Below are 19,397 nucleotides of genomic sequence, written 5' to 3'. Positions count from 1 at the left end.
TCAGAATACAACGTACAGTCAAGGAAAACAGAAACAGTCTTGGTTCAAAGTATACCCCATATCACCCCTACCCCTATTGCGGAGCCTTTGACCCCAGGCTCGGCAGTCTGAGAGTGGGGGAGTCTTGACCCAAAAGAGGTTAGTCCCTGGGAATTTGGGTGTGTAGTCTTCCTCGCCATCACTGTCCTCTGAGGGCACCGGTTCTGTCTGCATTGTGAAGGGCCCTTCAGTGAGTTGAGATAATTTTGCTGAGCTTCTGGGGAGTGCCAATCTCTGCTCCTGCCCTGGATTCCTGCTGATGTGACTCCATCGAGCTACTGTGGAGCACTGATCTCTGCTCCTGCCTCAGTGGCTGTGGGGGTGAGCTACCAGTTCCTGCCCTGGGCTCCTAGTCCAAAAACCCTGCACAGCTTCTTGACTTGAAACCCTGGTTCTCTATACTACCTGGCCTCAGGCTCTAGCAAGCTTTCCAGCTTTCCCCCTCCCCTCCACAGAGGGGACCCAGGGGAAAAATGGAGTGAGTAATGTCCAGGTGGCGTGAACTTTAAATAACTTTTCTGACCTCATCACAGCATCACTGGAACACTGCTAATGCAGACCAATCAATTCAAAGGTGGTCAGCACTCCAGGATTTGGCCAGAGTCGCTAAACTGGTTTAACAGGTTTGGTTGAGGAATCTTAAGACAATGGTCTGGACGCAATGAGGGAGATGGGAGGTGGTCCTCTTCATGCCTCACAACAATTATATTACACAAAAAACATGATCATGTTTTACAGCCAAACACGATGCACAGCAACATGAAACACACTTTATAGCACAGACTGACTTGTACATTTTGGGTGTGCTACACTTGTATTTGACATCACTCTGACTGATGCTTTTTAATTAGGGTTACCATATTTCCAATTTAAAAAAAGAGGACACCTGTGGGGGAAGGGAGAGAGGTGAGGGGGAAGGGTTTTGTTTGTGGGGGGGCAGTGATATGCCTCCTGTCCCCCCCAGCCCTGCTGGTGCTCCTCACTCCTGACCCTCAGCTCCCTGCTCCACCTCACTCCTGGCCAGCAGGCTCCTGCCCCCCAGCCCTGCCAGCGTCCCGCACTCCTGACCCGCAGCCCCCTGCTCCCTCTCAGCCCTGCTGCCCGTGCAGCTTGGTCACAGGCCAACACATACATATACCTGCTGGGGCCTGCAGGCAGAGTACCTGATCTTCCAACAGCTAATCGGCTTCCCTGCTGCCACCAACCCCAAGCAAAAGCAGAGGCAAAGCAAAAACCCAGACATTTGCTTGCATTTTTAAAAACCCACCTGGAAAAAGGACAAGGGGCCAGAAAAGAGGACATGTCTGGGAAAACCTGGATGTACGGTAACCCTAGTTTAGTAACACTCAGCAAAATGGTAATGTTGTATAATAGATAAGATCCAAAGAATTCTGTAGGATGAATCTATTTAAACATCTGAAATCGCTGAAGTGTTTTCCGGGGTTGATAGGGAGGTACACAATTTATCAAGGCTGCTGTAGCTTCCAGTGCATTCTGCTGAATACTGACATCCGCACTGTTGCCCTATTACTTGTCTCAAAACAAAGTTGTTCTGTTGCGTGTAGTTATACATTTTAGTCCTAGAACAATAAATTTAACTCAGCCATTTACTTACTGTAAATTAGTCTTCCCTGAAATAGAGGGGCCTAGGCTCCAATAAACAGTATCAGTTTCTATTACTGGTAGTGACTGCAAGTTGGAACATTTTGTAGAGCAAGCATATGCACTAAGAATCAATAAGTGTTTTATCAATGCTAGAAGATTGGTTATAAAGTTTTTGTTTTTTTTGTTTTTTGTTTTAAAAAAAACAAAAAACAATTCAACCAATTGCTATGAAGAGGTAAATTACAAGGTTGGTCATCTACTGCCTCACTCTTCATTTAAAATCCTGTATTTGATTGCTCCTTCCTAGATAATCAGTGCCCCCTATTTTGTTATAACATAGATACTTGGAAGTAAGTGGCTTTAATTTATGGCTTTTATTTATTCAAAGGTATTGTCAGAGTCTCAGCTCTTACACATCCTATTAACAGTTTGGAAAATATTTCTTACTATGCTGAAACAGAACAAAATTCAATTTAGAAATATAATTTCCTGCCACTGAGACACTTGATAATGTGGGAGAGATTAATGGAGCCTTATGACAAACTTGATTTAAAGCAGGAGATTAATACTGCTTTATCGGCCCATACCGCCAGTGAATTAGCTCAACAATCTGTTTGAAGTTGCTGAGTTGTCTGTTAGGAAAAGGTCTCTGGACATTTATTTGATTATTGCTGAGTACTTGCTACCAGCTTGTCTATCTGACAACACAGGAACAAACTTCACACAACACCAGGCTCGCTTATTTTACAGTAACATGTTTCTTATTATTCCTTGTTATCCCACAGGAAGCTACAATGTTTTGGAGGTCAGCTACTGACTCAAGGGGATTATTCCTAGTAAATCAAGTTAAAATTAACACATGGAATTATGCTGACACTCTGGTTTCATTGATAGTTAGGGGGAAAATGTTTAAACGGCATTTTTAATTGCAAAGCTTCTGTCCATAACCTCAGTTGTAAATCATATTTTTATCAGCAAAAGAATGCCTTAATTTCCTCTTCTAAGTATAAGAGTGTTTATCTTTTGGAACACATTAAAGCAGTCCAGAAATCTGGCCTGACAGGTTGATATGTCCACAGATGTGCACTGAAAACAGAGCAAGCTGAGCAAATGGTATGAAGCCTCAAGCCAACTCCAGTCTACAGTAGCATTGTAGCACTCAAATTCACGTAATTGGTATGAAAATAGAGTGCTTGAATTTACCTCACTTATCTTGCCATTAGAGGTTATTTTGTGCACAAAGAAAACACAACATACTTAAATGCATAAGAAGACAAATCCATTCCTTTATATGACTTAGTAGGGTTGGACTGTTGTCGTTGTGATGGTCCAGGAAGTGTATGAGAAGTAAGGATTTTCTGTGATATCTTTTATTGGAGCAACAGTATATGATCCTCTGAACTGTATAGAGCTCTTGGACATGTTTTCAGGCATCAAGTGCCCTTTCTCAGGCCTGAAAGCTTGTCCAATAGTCATCTATACAGTTTGTATGATTTGGCAGATGTGAAAAATCTGAAAGTGGTGTCAGAACCCATAGTTACTAAATTGATTGCTAGTGCTGAGAATCCAATGTGTGCCTGCACTTAATGAAAAAGAAAGCTTTCTGGGTGTATAGGTATTTTTAGTCAAATGGAAGAAAATGTACATGGATGTAAAAAATAACACAAGATTCTTGTAAATTGAGCTAGGCCAAGTGATCAAATAGCTTTTTGTGCTTCTTGCTTTTAAGGTTGTGATACAAACAGGATTTAAAATATCTTTCCCTTTAATACTTGTGCTCTTGTGTACATGGATGATCTTTAAATATGTATTTAAGATATTTCTGCAGACTGCTATCTTGTTATAGTGAAATGACATTTGCCAGCTATTAAGGCTACATTTTTAAGCCAGAGAAGACATGCATTACTGTTATGGTTTGATATAACTTGCATGCATTACTAGTTTTGCATAGTGCATTTCACCCAAGGGCCTCACTGTATGTTATGAGTACTCTTCAGGCATCCCATTGCTGATACTGGTGCAAAGGATAATAAAGAAATAGCATGCTGGTATTGTGCTTTGGGCCCAAACTTGCAAGTTCTTAGTCATGTAAAAGTGTCCTTATGCAAGCAGTCACACATGCAATAAATATTTACATATTTTAATACACATGGTAAAATGAAATGCAATGCCCTTAATCTCTGCAGTGCTCTTAATGACTGCTCGCCAACCCAGTTGTCATTAAAGTAAGCAAGAAATCAGACTATGTATCACTATCAGACAACCATGTGAGTCAAATGCTCTTGTTAGACTATGGTTGCAGGAAATTTGCTTCATGGCACCTTTTGCTTGGATCTTCAGGAGCTTTAACCAATCACTGGAGTACTCTGGAAACTATACTGCCTACTATCTGTCTAATGCTAATACTCAGTTTGGGCTCCATTCTTGCAACTTGATTTGTTTGGGCAGACTATTGTGTCTCCATGGAGCCCCATTGATTAAAATAGGGTTTCATATAAGTGCAAGGGTCTGCTTCAGCAGATCAGAGCCTAAGACTATCTGGTCTTGGGAAATGGTTGCAAAAACAGAAAGAAATGGGACAATCTGCTGTTTGAATTAAGGCAAGTAATCACAGAAATTGGAGCAATAAAGTTATAGAACCATTGTCCAAAATCTTCTCTTACAGTGTCTGTGTTAGGACATAAGAACATAAGCATTGCCATTTACTGGGTCAGACCATAGGTCCATCTTGCCCAGAATCCTGGCACAGTGGCAGAGAGTGGATGCTGAAAGGGAGAGCGGACTGGGTCTGACCAGGGTTGTTTCCACTCTTCAATTCTCACTTGTAGCTTCCAGCATTTAAGGTCTATGAAGTGCTAAGTCATAGGCTGTATATTTAGCTCCCATGCTCAATAGGGGTGTGCAAAATGGGCTCTATTCAATTTGGATTTGGATTCAGCCCAAATCGGGGACAGTAATTTGATTAGTTGATTCAGATCACTGTCCCTGATTCAATTTTGCTGAATCCGAATCTGAAGATTCGATGCCGATTCAGACAATCGGCGATTCAGTCATAGACACAGTGTTATATGTTTTTTCTACATACCATGAGATAACAGGTGTGGCTCATGACTGCTGTAATGCTGGGGCACATGGAGCATCCCACAGGAGTGTGGCGGGGTCTACATGCTCAGCAGCAAACCTGGAAGTGGACTGGAAGTACTTCCAGTTCACTTCTGGGTCCACCAGGGAGCACACGGGGGATCTCCCGCACCCCCAGCTTGGTGATCAGTCACAGGGGGAACCCAGGTCCCCCTCCAGACCCAGGAGGCACCAGTCACTGAGCTGGGGGGAGGTGCAGGCCCCCTCTTCCCCCCCGAGTGCTCCCCAGCAGACCTGGAAGTGGACTGGAAGTGCTTCTGCTCCACTTCTGGGTCTGCTGCCAAGTGCACTGGGGCGCCCCCCTCACTTCTGTGGGACACTCCGTGCGCCCCAGCATCACAGCATTCATGAACTGCCTGGTACCTTGAGGTACGTAGAAAAAAACATTTAAAGCTGTGTCTATGTCCAAATCTCTGAATCTCTCCAAATCGATTCGGAGGGTTCTGACTTGATTTGGAGAGATTAAAGTGTCCTCTTATTCAATTTGGATTTGGAGATTTGGCCACCGAATTGGGCTGAATCTCCACCGAATCGAATCAGTGACTGAAGCTTCGCCCAGCCCTAACTGCTACCCCTTTCCTTCAAAAATCTGTCCAATCTCTTTTTGAATCTGGCTAAACTGCCAGCTTCCACAACATGTGGTAGCAGGGAGTCCCAGACTTTAATTACATGCTGTGTGAAAAAGAACTTCCTTTTACTGGTTTTAAGCTTACTACTTACTAGTTTCATTTTGTGAGCCCTGGTTGTCATATTGTGTGAGAGAGAGAGTAAATAATAAATGCCTATTTACTTCCTCTTTGCCATTTAGTATTTTGTAAACCATCATCACGTGCCCCCTCAAGCATCTCCTCTAAACTGAATAGGCTTCGCTCCTTTAGTTTCTCCTCATATGGAAGCCCCTCCATACTTGTTGCCCCTTCTCTGCACCTTCTCTAGTTCTTCTAGTTCCTTTCTAAGGTGTGGGCACCAGAACTGGACACAGTATTCAAGGTGTAGAAGCACCATGGATTTATAAAGGGGCATGTTGCTGTGTAAGGAAAGATTAAGGTGGGTGGTCCTGCTTCTTTTCTGTCCACATCTTAGGATGACATAGTGTTTTTTCTCAGTCATACCTCCCTAGCTTTGATATTCTGGAAAAGGAGGTACAAGCTGCACTCTTGATGTTCCTCCCCACCCCACCACTGCAGTAAAGAGCCATCAAATTCCACTCCAGAAAAGAAGTCAAAACCATACACAATGTTATATGACCCTTTATAACCAACTCATGTTAAAAGCTAAAAACCATAATGCAGTCATCTGTCACATCTGTAATGGTGATCTTATTGCCATTAAAAATGGATGTTGACTTCAAACAATGTTAATGGTGGAGGGGAAAAAAAATCAAGTTTTTAAAGCTTCATTTAAAGGCCCATTTTGGCAAATATTAAATTAAGATGTAGAGATCTGAGTAAGAGGATTTTTTGAGGAAGTTCTATGTGTTCATTAGGGTACCCAGTAGTTATACTTAAAATCCTCATATTTAGGGTTGAAAATTTGAGGAGGGAGTCTAAGACTGTTTTACTGTCCCCTGAAATAGGTGACCTCAGTTTCTAGGGGCTAACTCAAATGAAAGCAACCCAAAACTTTCATGATGTTTTGGCCAAACAGATTGGTGAATAGTCTTGGTGAATTGTCAGAAGCAAAAACATAGAGTCTAGACTAGCAGACAAACAGACATTGTTTCTTTTTCAATGACAAGAGAGGGGATTGTAGCTGGCTAGGATTAACATTTATGTGGATCAGGCTTGAACTATTTTCTGTTGTTTTTGCAATTAGATCTTTAAGCCCTCCGTAAGAACACATCCACAGTTGCTGGAGATGTTGGGAACCTTGTAGTGAATAAATAATACCACATTCCCCTGGCAGGGACAGCTGTGGTATGTGAAAAGTCTCTAATTTCTTCTTTTTAATGACCGTATTTTAAACTACATTGTTCTGCACAGGGAACTGCTAAGTAAACCAGAGCTAACACATATGATAAATGTATAGCGATGGCTACAGCAATAGAAATCAATGAATTACATGTTTCAGATATAGAAATTCAGCCAAGCTGTTTCCACTTGCAGAGTGATAAATGCAATTCAGCCTATAAACAGTAACGCATGAGTGCACACTGCTAATGAGAGATCACACCTCAGAGAGGAAAAGAAAATGTTTCTGAGGTGGCTACATTGCTGTGCTTTGATACCACCTGCAAAATAATTACTTCTGAAATTTGAAAGGAAGTTGTACAGCAAAACACATGTAGAATGTAAGCCTATAGGTCAAAAGACCTTTCCCTGGTGGTGGACCTCTTGTAGCAAAGCTACTGTGTAGCTCATGTACCAGAGATCCGGCTTGCAGTGGAGTATTGGGCCACTTTGGAAAAGCAGAACTTGAAATGAAGATAGGGCCTCAGATAAAGGTCATTGCTTCTGATACCGGGAGCAAAAAAGCAGACATCTAATGACTCCTCAGTATTCATATGGGTCAAATGCATGTTAATCTCACTCTGCAAAATGAGCATTTTATAGGAAGCCATGGAAACAAGTTCCAGGACAAAAATGAGGCAGTGACAGGAACACTTGGTATTCTAAACATCAGCTCCTGCAGGTCTGAAATTTGACCCATAAACTATTAAACCCGAGACAGCTTTATTTTCAAATTTTATTTAAGTCCCACTGGGCTATTTCCCATTAAGTCTTCATAGAAACTCTCTGATGGCTAGGTGGATAGGAAAAATGGAGATAGCTGATAAACTTCTTTTACAAATTTAGGATTTTTTAAAACCATTCTTTCATCAGGTCCCTTTCTAACCTCATGGTGTTTAACACCGAAAAATGCAAGGTTCTCCACCTTGGGAGGAAAAACCTGCAGCACCCTTATAGGCTCGGCAGTGCTACGTTGGTTAGCACTACAGAAGAAAAAGACTTGGGGGTCAGCATTGACCACAAGATGAACATGAGCCTCCAATGCGATGCTGCGGCTAGTAAAGTGACAAAAATGCTGGCGTGCATCCATAGATGCTTCTCGAGCAAATCCTGGGACGTCATTCTCCCCTTGTACTTGGCCTTGGTGAGGCCGCAGCTGGAGTACTGCGTCCAGTTTTGGGCTCCACAATTCAAAAAGGATGTGGAGAAGCTTGAGAGAGTCCAGAGGGGAGCCACGCGCATGATCAGAGGTCAGGAAAACAGATCTTACGATGATAGGCTGAGAGCCATGGGACTCTTTAGCCCGGAAAAGCGCAGGCTCAGGGGTGATCTGATGGCCACCTATAAGTTTATCAGGGGTGACCACCAGGATCTGGGGGAACGTCTGTTCACCAGAGCGCCCCAAGGGATGACGAGGTCGAACGGTCACAAACTCCTGCAAGACCGTTTCAGGCTGGACATAAGGAAGAATTTCTTTACTGTCCGAGCCCCCAAGGTCTGGAACAGTCTGCCAGCGGAGGTGGTTCAAGCACCTACATTGAACACCTTCAAGAGTAAATTGGATGCTTATCTTGCTGGGATCCTATGACCCCAGCTGACTTCCTGCCCTTTGGGCAGGGGGCTGGACTCGATGATCTCCTGAGGTCCCTTCCAGCCCTAATGTCTATGAAATCTATGAAATCTAACTACCCTCATATGCCACTTTTCTTTTGGGATTACAATATTTCTAAGTCTTGGGCCACATATTTAGCAAAATAGGGCCCTTATTCTAAGGCAAGATGAGTGACTAATACTTCTACATCCATACCTTTGATGAACTTCAAATATTAATTAAAATGTGCTGGGTTTTGGCTCAATTTAATGTTGAACTGGGACACATCATGAGGGATGAATTCTTGTCTGGAATCTTGACCAATCCAGAAGGAGAGCCCTGGTTTACAGTTTCCATCGATCAATATCAACCTAATAACAAGCTAAATGTTTCAATACAGGTTTAGGATAGCATCATGATTTTGAATAGGGTGAGCCAAACTAAAGCAAGAGATGTTAATTTTGATTTTTTGTGATGGAAATTTTGGGGGGGCAGAGAATGGAACATAGAGGGGAAATTTCCAGTTATCTTAACTATTTGTTTCATGTTTCTTGGAAAACCTGAAATACACATGTAGGGCTAGACAAACCTTACATGGACCAAAAGGAGGACAATTTTAATGGTAATTTCCTTAGAATGACTTTGTATTCACTTCCTTTCATCCCTTTAAGAGGGGCCCAGTCTATTGATTCTACAAAGGAGAACTTTCCATTTATGCCAGGGAAACTGATTTTGGATTTTAGTTATTCTTGAACTGAACAGAATTTTAAGGTGTGTGTGATACCTGGAGATTACACAGTTTGGATAGCATCTTATTAACCATATAATTCATGTGAATAATCCTGTGAATATTGTAGGAAAAATACTAATTTGTATCCTGGGAGTAGTACCTAGAAAACTCATTCAGAATTGGGGTACAAGCAACTATTAAAAGTCTTTCCGTTGTCCCAAGAAGTGTGAAGCCTAAATGGCGATAAACAGTGATTTTGTTTTCCTTATAACTCTAGAGAAACAAGGAAATAATCTTTAGCTGTAATTAAGATACAATGAACTGGCACTGCAGCTTGTTGGAGATGACGCACATGAATAAGAAAAGGCCCATCTGCTCACCACCCTGAAATCAAAAGAAGCAGGAATGCAAGAAGCATTTATGATAAACAAGAATGAAAATGCTTAGATAACATTTTTTAACCTAGTAGCCTGCATGATAACAACAAAAGGCAAGTAGTAAGAGCAATCATGAGATAGTGGAGAGAAGGAAAATCAGGATAATATCTGAATTATTGCACAAGAAAATCTAATCAGTGTCACTTGAGAGATTGCATTTTGGAGAAGAAAGCTACATAAAATGTGACGCTTCACAATTGTGAGTGAAAGCTCCCAAATGGATGTTCTTATCAAGAAAAAACCCCATAAATATCTTCCTGGTTCCAGTAAATTGTTTTAAGAACACTTGTATTAAGAAGTCAATGTCTCTTATCTCTCTGCTTTATTTTTTATTTATTTAAAAAACTTCCTGAGGATATAACACTTTCAGTATACTGTTTTTGGCCTTTAAAACATTATAATAGGCCAAAATCTCCCCTACATAGGTTATTTTCATATAGGAACATAGAGTTTTGTGGTAACTATTCCTTCCAAATCATGTGGTTTATTTTTCTACATAGAAGAGTCCTGGGACTCCACTCCCTAAATATGAGGGGGTCCATTGAGAAGACCCTCCCAGAGGTCTGGTTTTTGATCTCCTTTGATAGCACACTTCTCAAATGCTTCCAGGTGAGCTTGTGACCATGGCTGCTGATGGAGTTGTCTTTAAAGTTAGTTATGCATATTTCTCCCCAAATGCAAAAAAGGAAGAAAAGTGGAAAAAATGTAATTATTATGCAAATAATATGCATGGCATAATATATCCTACAAAAAGAGACCAACTGGAACTCCAAGAATTTGAATGACCATATATCATTTCAGTATAATCCTATTCCATGAGAGATTGCTCATGTGATTGCATGTAACTAGTGAACTCTGGCAAAGAGAAAACCTGGAGCTAATGGATGTGACAGTGATGGTGACAGGCATGACAGCTTGTCGTGCTGTTGGCCATTGAAAGCGTTCTACAGCTGGCCACTGACAGAAGTGCATGCTGCAGAGTGCTTTAAAAATGCCCGATCAGGCAACCATCTGAACCCTCAATCTGAACATTTCATTAATGTCTGTCACTCTGGGTAGGAGCAGGGCTGGGCTGATGCAACTAAGCTCTGTTTCCTGAGCTGTCTTCAGAATGGGAGGGGAGAAGGCAGTGGGGTGAATTCAGTCTGGGAGTTCCCCAGCCAGTGCTGCAGGGTTGGGGGGGGGTGTGAACTGGAGCCCTTTGAGGAAGTGGGCTCCATTACTCCCCCTCTTCCCCCCACCCGACTCCAGCGCAGCTGGGGAAACCCTACGCTAAACTCAGCTCCCAGCCTTCCCCCCTCCCATCTTGAGAGCATGGGAGCTTGAAGAGGGGGTGGGGCCAGATGCTGCAGACACAGCCTCTCTCCTCCAAGCAGCTCCAAAGGATCGCATACCCTCCTGATCTAACAAGAAACATCTGTTGGATTGGGAGGGTTGGTCTAATTCATGATGCTTTCTGTGAAGCGTCATGAGTTAGACTGGGGAGCTACACATCCATCAGTGCCCAGTGGGTTAATTTCTGAGTTGCATGCTGGTGTCTGTAGGAGTTTGGTTGACTCAGCCCCTTAGGATTTAGACAACAAGGCTCTAGGTAACCAGAACAGAAAAATATATTATACCTGGTGCTGATTAAAAGAAATTTGTAAAGTTATTTTTGTAATACATTTTAATTTCCTAACTCTGTTCTTAACTGGACCATTAATTTTCAAAATATGTGTGCATGTGTGTGCGATAAGCACAATTTCCCAAGCATGATTTTTAGAAGGTCTTATTTTTACCTCCCAAAGTTTTAATTTGAGAGATTTCAGCTCCCTCTCATGATACTACATTTAAAGAAGAAGTGTAAATCAAGCTTCTGCAATTGAGCAGAATCAGTTTCTGCCACTGGGCAGAATATGGGCCCAGGAGTGACATCGCAAAACTACCCTTGCCATCCAAACTAAAAACAAATCGAGCATGAGAAAGAATCCAAGTTTGTAAGAGGCGCTAACAAAACAAATTTCTGTCCTAGGGTGCCTCAACATTCATAGGGTGGAACATCTCTTTGGCATGCCAAGGTGACCTCACACTCCTTTTACGTATGATGTGTAGAAAGCAGATTCACAATACCTGAACTTCATTATTTTCCATAAATGTGTAAGTTTAGGAGAGAGCATATGTAATTATTTGTATCAGTTTTGTTGGTGGTATCAGTCCCTGAGAGTAGTCCTTATTATCATTTTTCCTTCTTTACTACAGTGGTTGCCTGGTGTGCTGGCAGCTTGTCCTGATTTACAGCTTTTTTTACGGTACTCCAACTCCACTCCAGTCATCTATATTTTTTAAGCAAGTTGAAGCTAGAATGTGTGACAGCCCTTGAAATGTCAGTGATTTATAGTTCAGCAATGGCCCATGGTTTGCAAGGCATTAATTTCTTAGGTAGGTAATCTTTTATATGATAAAGCTAGGATCATAGAATTATAGTGCAGTAGGGGTGGAAGGGACCTCATGAAGTAATTTAGTTCAGCCCCCCTGACCCCCAAAAGCCAAAGCGTTCACACATGTGCACCAGTGCACACATGCTCTCGGCTCCCCTTGACCACACCGGAGTGGAGCGGAGCAGCCTGACTGACGGATGCAGAAGCATTGATCAGGTAAGCTGGGGAGAGTGAGGGGGAGGAGTGAGGAACTGGGGACTGGGAAGCATTTTATTTTTTCATCTTCCTGTCCCTGTATAGCTGAGCCAGGCAGGAGCCATGTGAACAGGCTAGGCAAACAGGTGCACTCTTTAGGGGCGTGCCAGAGTTTGCACGGGAGTTCATGCAGGACAGTGCACAGGAGGGGCCTGAACTCCACGAGGTGGCAGCTTTGGATGAAGACCTCAGGTGAGTAAAAGAGGAGGAGCCTTTAAATGGGGTTTATGACATGGTACACAGCCAGGGACCCTGCCCTGGCATTGCCTCCTACCCAGGGCTCTGCTGGGGCCTCCACACAGACAGGGCCCTTGGATGGGTCAGTGGCACCCTGCCTCCCTGTCTGTGGGGGTTGTCTGGTGGGGCCTCTGGGGCCTGGAGGTGATGTGGGGGCAGGAGTCCCCTCACTTGTCCCACATGTGCCCTGCTTGAGGCCCTGGAGGGGCAGGTGAGGGAACTCCAGGCAGAAGTTAGCAGGCTGTGGGGGTCAGGGCTACAAAGGATGAAATTGATGGGTACTTTCATTCTCTACAGGATCAGTCAACTGGTGGAGAGCCTACACAGGAGGGACCTGATGCTGAGGAATGCAAGATGGTCACCTCCAGAGCCAGACATTGTGCTGCTGAGACAGCTACCCCAGTGCAACTGGGGAACTGATATGAGGCCTTGGCAGCACTGGAGGAGAGTGCAATGGTGAAAGGCACAGCCACCACCATGCAGACTGAGGGTCAGCCAGGCAGCCGAAGGAAGAGATGCTGAGTCATCAAGGTGGACGACTCCCTCCTGAGAGGAACAGAGGGATCCATCTGTTGCCCAGATCCCAGGTCATGGGAGGTGTGCTGCTTGCCTGAAGCCCAGATCCGGGACATCACTGTGAGGGTTCCTGACCTTATCTGGCCCTCCAGCTACTATCCCAGTGTTGGCTAATATTCAGCTTATAGTCTATTGTAACCCCCAGGTCCTACTCTGCTGTCCTGGCCACAGCAGCCTTACCTGGAGTCCTGGGGGCCTCCCAGGGCTGCAGCAGCAGTGATCCTGTTAGGTAGAGCCTGGTTGGCAGCTGCAGTGTGGCTCCGGGCAGTCTGGCTCCTTTTTTGAGTGGCATCCACTGCCCGTGTGCACGCTGCTCCCTTTTTTTCCCCACAGGGTATCCAGGGGTCAAAAAAACCTGCAGAAAAACCAAACAAACAGAGCAGCACACACATGGAAAGTATGCCTTTGCAGTGCGGAGAACACCTGACTGTGATTTGTGGCACTGAAGATGTGTTTACGGTACCACAAAGCGCATGACCGTGCTTGATTGTATGCGTCCCCTGATTTCATTCCTGTAAGCACATGCAATACTTTTAAACTCTTCCCTAGTTGTTTGTCCAAGTTTCCATTTCTTATAAGCTTCCTTTTGTGATTTGGTTTATTAAAGAGTTCCCTGCTAAGCCAAGCTGGTCTTCTGCCATACTTGCTAGTCTTTCCTTAGTTTGTTAATGAGAATGTTGCAAGAGACAGTGTCAAAAGCCTTGCTCAAGGTATATTTTAAGTAACATATTAGATGCCTTCCATTAAGTGCCTCCATCTTGAATACATCTTGTATACATCCTCCTTTATATAACGGTTGGAACACACTCTGGGTAACCTAGTATAGCAATAGGCTTTCAAAACCAGATTCTATGTTTTTTTTTCTGATTTGAGAAGAAAAGCACTTAAGTAACACAAACAAAGTAAATGAAACTCATTTCCATTGCCAGGAGGTGAAACCTAACTAATAACCTTTGAGGCCACATCCAGGTGAGCACAGATATGCAGTGTGTGGTGCCGCAGACCCATCTGCAGTGCCACACACCACACATGTAGTTGCACCCTGCACTGCTACTTTCTGACAGGGTTTGGGGCTTTTTTGATCCTGGGAGATCCCACAGCAAAAAAAAAAAAAGCTGGGCAGCGCATATGGTGGCAGCGCGTGTTACCAGAAACTGGAGGCTGGCTGGCCAGAGCCATGCTCTGTCTGCAGGCCAGGCTCCCAGCTGCGGGAGTGCCATGGCTGTAGCTCCCTGAGGACCCCAGGACACGGTTGCTGGCCCTAGCTTCCCCTACCCCACCTGGGGTAACCTGCCATGCACCATCCTAGTTAAACAGTTGTTAACATTTTTATCATCCTTTCTTCACTTAGCTGGGAGGGGGAAGAGGGTTTTCTTCATGGTGAACCCCTTTCATTAACATGTCCCAAATCAGATTTTAGATAGATACTGATTTTATATCTATGATTTTAAAGTTGGGGAAGTGGAGAATAAAGGACCTGAGTTGTTGAGAGACCTGAACTAGCTAGTTAACAAAACGTAGAAAATGTACTAAAATAGGGATGAAAGAGTGCAGAAAAGGACCTGTGATTATAACAAACTGCAAGCTAAATGAATCAATATGATGAGAAAAGAAAATAGCTTACTGAGAAGTATTAATAGGAGTGTTTATATGGATGTGGGAAGTAATTCTTTTGATCTGTTTGGCACTGGTCAATCCTTGTTCAGAGTGCTGTGACCACTTCTGGGCAATGTGTTCCAAGAAGGGTATAGGCAACTAGGAGTCCAGCGGACAGCAACAAAGAGGTTTTAGATGTTTAGAAAACATGACGACTAGAGGTCTACCAAACTTGAGGCACCTGCTGGCCAGTTTCCTGGGCAGACTGTAGCAGCCAGTCTGGGCAGACTTGGCAGCCATTTTTGCAGGCCAAGACCAGTGGGCCCTCCACACCTCTGACTGTGTGAGGGGCCCTAGTAGTCCTGCCCCTCCCCGCAGATTTCTAAATGGCCCAGAACTGCTGCTGAGATTGTAATGCATCAATAGATGGCCTCTGCAGGTTTAATCCCCTGATTAAGCCCATGGAAGCCATTAATTGACGTGTTATTCAGCGGCCATTAATGGCTTCTGCAGGCTTCTAGCTCCCCAGTACAAATATAACGTGCAGCATGTAGTTATCTTGAGGGTCAGTGGCTTCATCAGCCACAATGGAGAAGACATAATACTCTGTCAAGGCAGACTTTGTGGACTGTACATGTGAACCAATCACTGCAGGGAGATAGTTTTGGCAAAGTATGTCAGCACATGGGAAACTGCAAGCATTTGGCATGTTTTTGTTCGGGGAGGCCCTTAGCCTGAAGTGACCAAGTTTCTCCAGTGGGATGTTCACTGCTGTGAAAGCCTCCACAAGGGAAAATGCCACCTCTCACCTTGCCAAGGTGCTTTCTGTGGCCCTTTTAAAAAGGGAGGACATCATCACTCACTTCTTGCTCTGACCTTCAGCCTCTGCAGTAGCCATCTGCTTTATGTCTGTTTCAGAGTTCAGATACCAATCTATGGTGGTTTTCCTGAACACATCTGGAGTTACACTGCAGGAGATACAGAAGAGTATGCCTCCATCTGTATGCAATGTCCCTGCAAGGATATTATTTTGCACGGTCCAGTGATGAAACGTATTTGGCCATCGTGGAAGATTTCTTAGTGTTCATTAATCCCTGTTCTTCCTCAGGCAGGAAGATACATTCTGCAGGAGCAGGCATGTGGCATGTGGGAACTTTAAATGCTGGACCCAAAACCCTCCCACTTCCTTGGCTAGCCCTGGACTGGCTCCTGACTGATTTGCTCCCTCTCTTCTTCTCTTCATCCCCCTGTGTTTCAAGATGCCAGAGCTTCCTTCCCTTTTCTGTTCTTGCAGATTTTTTTTGCTTTCACATGCCCTCACCCCCAGTGAGCCTGTGCTTTTCCATGCAGCCTGCCTGAAATCATGGATTTCATGAAAATTGTGAAATTTCAATTTTGGTAGGTCCCTAATGATGACATAAAAGGAACAGCACTAGAGAGGTGGTAGAATTTACTTAGACAGGTGATGGTGTCTCCATCCTTGGAGGTTTTTAAAGCCTGGCTTGACAAAAATGTGGCTGGAATGATCTATGAAAAGTTGTCAGAACCGGAGTTATTTAGTCTTGAGAAGAGAAGACAGAGAGTAAAGGGGATTTAATAAGCCTTCTAATACAAACAGAATTATTAGAAAACAATTGGATGGGTCATTTTCGACCTGGAGGGATGTGGGCAGTGGGGTCCTCCAGGGCTCGGTCCTCGGGCCCGCACTGTTCAACATCTTTATCAGTGACTTGGACGAGGGGGTAAAAAGCACCTTGTTCAAATTTGCTGATGACACTAAGATGTGGGGGGATGTGGGCATGCTAGATGGGAGGAATAGGCTGCAATCAGACCTAGACAAGTTACAGGGGTGGGCGGATGAGAACAGGATGGGTTTCAACACTGACAAGTGCAAGGTGATGCACCTGGGGAGGAAGAACCAGCACCATACCTACAGGCTGGGGAACTCCCTTCTCAAAAGCACAGAGGCAGAAAAGGATCTTGGAGTCATCATTGATGCCAAGATGAACATGGGCCAGCAGTGTGGGGATGCGGTCAGGAAGGCCAACCACACCTTGTCATGCATCCACAGATGCATCTCAAACAGGTCCCAGGAGGTGATCCTCCCCCTCTATGCGGCACTGGCGAGGCCACAGCTGGAGTACTGCATCCAGTTCTGGGCGCCGCACTTCAAGAGGGATGTGGACAACGTGGAGAGGGTCCAGAGGAGGCCACTCGCGGGATCAGGGGGCAGCAGGGCAGGCCCTATGAGGGGAGGCTATGGGACCTGTACCTGTTCAGCCTCCACAAGAAAAGGCTGAGGGGGGATCTAGTGGCCTGTTACAAACTAGTCAGAGGGGACCAGCAGGCACTGGGGTGAGTCCCTGTTTCCCCGAGTGCTACCAGGAGTGACTAGAAATAACGGTCACAAGCTGGTAGAGGCTAGATTCAGATTAGACATCAGGAGGCGCTACTTCACAGTCAGGGCGGCTAGGATCTGGAACCAACTTCCAAGTGAAGTGGTGCTGGCTCCTACCTTGGGGGTCTTTAAGACAAGACTAGACGAACACCTTGCTGGGGTCATTTGACCCTAGTATTTTTTCCTGCCGATGCAGGGGGTCGGACTTGATGATCTCCTCAGGTCCCATCTGACCCTAAAAACTGTGAAACTATGAATTGACCATTATCATTTGGATACAGGTGTGGAAAGAGTACTGGCAAAGTTTATGGATGACACCAAGTTATGGGGGAGTGGTGTCAGACTGGAAGACAGGCTGAGGATACAGGGTGACCTGGACAGGCTTGTAAAATGAGTGGATCTAAACCTGATGATGTTGAACACCAAGAAATGTAAAGTGCTCCATCTGGGGAGAAATAATTTACAACATACTTACAGGCTTGGTGGTGCTACACTAGCCAGCACCACAACTGAAAGAGATTTGGGGGTCATGATCGACCACAAAATGAACATGAGCCACCAATGTGATGCTATAGTTGGGAAAGCAAACATCACTCTGGCATGCATCAACTGATGCATCACAAGTAAGACTAAGGATGTTATCCTCCCCCTCTACTCAGCTTTGGTGAGGCTGCAGCTGGAGTACTGCATCCAGTTCTGGGCACCACACTTCAAGGGGGATGTAGAGATGCTGGAAGTCCAAAGGAGGACCTCACGAATGATTAGAGGTCTGGAGAACAGACTATACAAGGAAAGGCTGAAGGACATAGGTCTGTTCAGCCTGGAAAAGAGAAGACTCAGGAGGGACTTGGTGGCAGCCTTTAAATATATAAGAAATGAACATCAGGGGCTAGAAGAACATCTGTTTTCCAAGGCACCCCAGGGGAAGACTAGGAATAATGGTCATAAGCTGATAGAAGATTGCTTCAGTTTTTACATAAAAAAAAACTTCTTTACAGTTCGTGTGCCCAGAGTCTGGTCTAGACTCCCCTCACAGGTGGTCTAGTCACCCTTTCTGGAGATCTTCCAAAGATGACTAGATGCACACCTTGCTGGGGTCATCTGACCTTAGCAGTCTTTCTTGCCTTAGAGCAGAGGGGCTGCACCTGATGATCTTGTGAGGTCCCTTCCAGCCCCTAACTTCTATGAATCTATGAATGAACCCCGATAAGATGAATATTAAGCATAACTCATTATCTTAGAGGGTAGTTAAGCACTGTAACAGATTACAGAATGAAAGTATCTAAGCCATGCCTAAAAACTTCCAGTGACATGTTCCATAAGCCTTTATCTGAGACTGGATCCAAGTGCATCACTCTTGTCTAAACCTAATGGGTTAGATAAAATGACCTCCTGAGACTTTCATCCCTATTTTTCTATGATTTGATAATACTTAGAGCAGTTGGCATAGCTACTTGCTCATACAGGAGTTTTGTTAGTTTACTTTTTACTGTATAGCTGTCAACAGCATTGAACAGCAAGGTTTCATCAAGGACACAATTGTATTAATCTTCATAGATGGATAGGGTAGACCAACTCTGTTTATCTCTATTCACTTCAAAGAGCATTTGAGTCCACAGCAAAGAAATATGATAATAAAAAATGATTCTTGACAACTGTCTCCTTTTAGTGCAATAGATGATAAACTGCACAATCAGATATTTGACTTGACAACTTCAAGAGGTCAGTTATTGTTGACAGACAGCTTTCTGCTTAGCACCGTGTAATTGCAGAAGTGCTGTTTTCCATCCTGCTCCTTCATTACTATTATTTTCCATGCAATTGCAATGTCTTTTACTAGGCTTGGTTGCATTTCTCAATCTAGAGAGTAATTTGGTATTAACATCAGTATCTAAGAGTTCCTAATGACTCTCATCTGTAGAAAGTCACCCTGAACACACACACACGCACGCACACATGCACACATGCACGCACATACATATGCATGGATGTGGCTGGCTTACCATGGAAACTGCAAATTTTTAAAGCCTGGGTTTCAGAGTTTAAGTTCTCAGCATCAACCTTGTGTATGGTCTGAGTCCTTATGTTACTATATAACACAAATTACTCATGATCTTGGTTAATGTCTGAATTAGTGGGTCCCATGTCTCTCTGGTACTTGTGAAGCAGCTGTTGATAGTAGAAAAATATGTAGCAGAATCTCTAACTCATTTACCTTCCCAGAGCAGGATCTGGTGCCTGGTGCTTGGCTTCTCCTCCTCATCCCCTTCCTCCTCTTGCTCCCAGTGAATTACTTGCAAACTGACCTGTTTGCTCTCTCTGTTTGCAAATGATAACAAACTTGGGTGAGTAGTGGATACTCTAAAGGGTAGTGCTAGGATTCAGAGACCTAGACAAATTGGAGGATTGGACCAAAAAAGATCTCA

This window comes from Crocodylus siamensis, chromosome 1 (assembly GCF_052110815.1).
Source record: "Crocodylus siamensis isolate JL-2025a chromosome 1, ASM5211081v1, whole genome shotgun sequence".
In the NCBI taxonomy this organism is placed as follows: Eukaryota; Metazoa; Chordata; order Crocodylia; family Crocodylidae; genus Crocodylus; species Crocodylus siamensis.
This window is presented reverse-complemented; position numbering follows the sequence as displayed.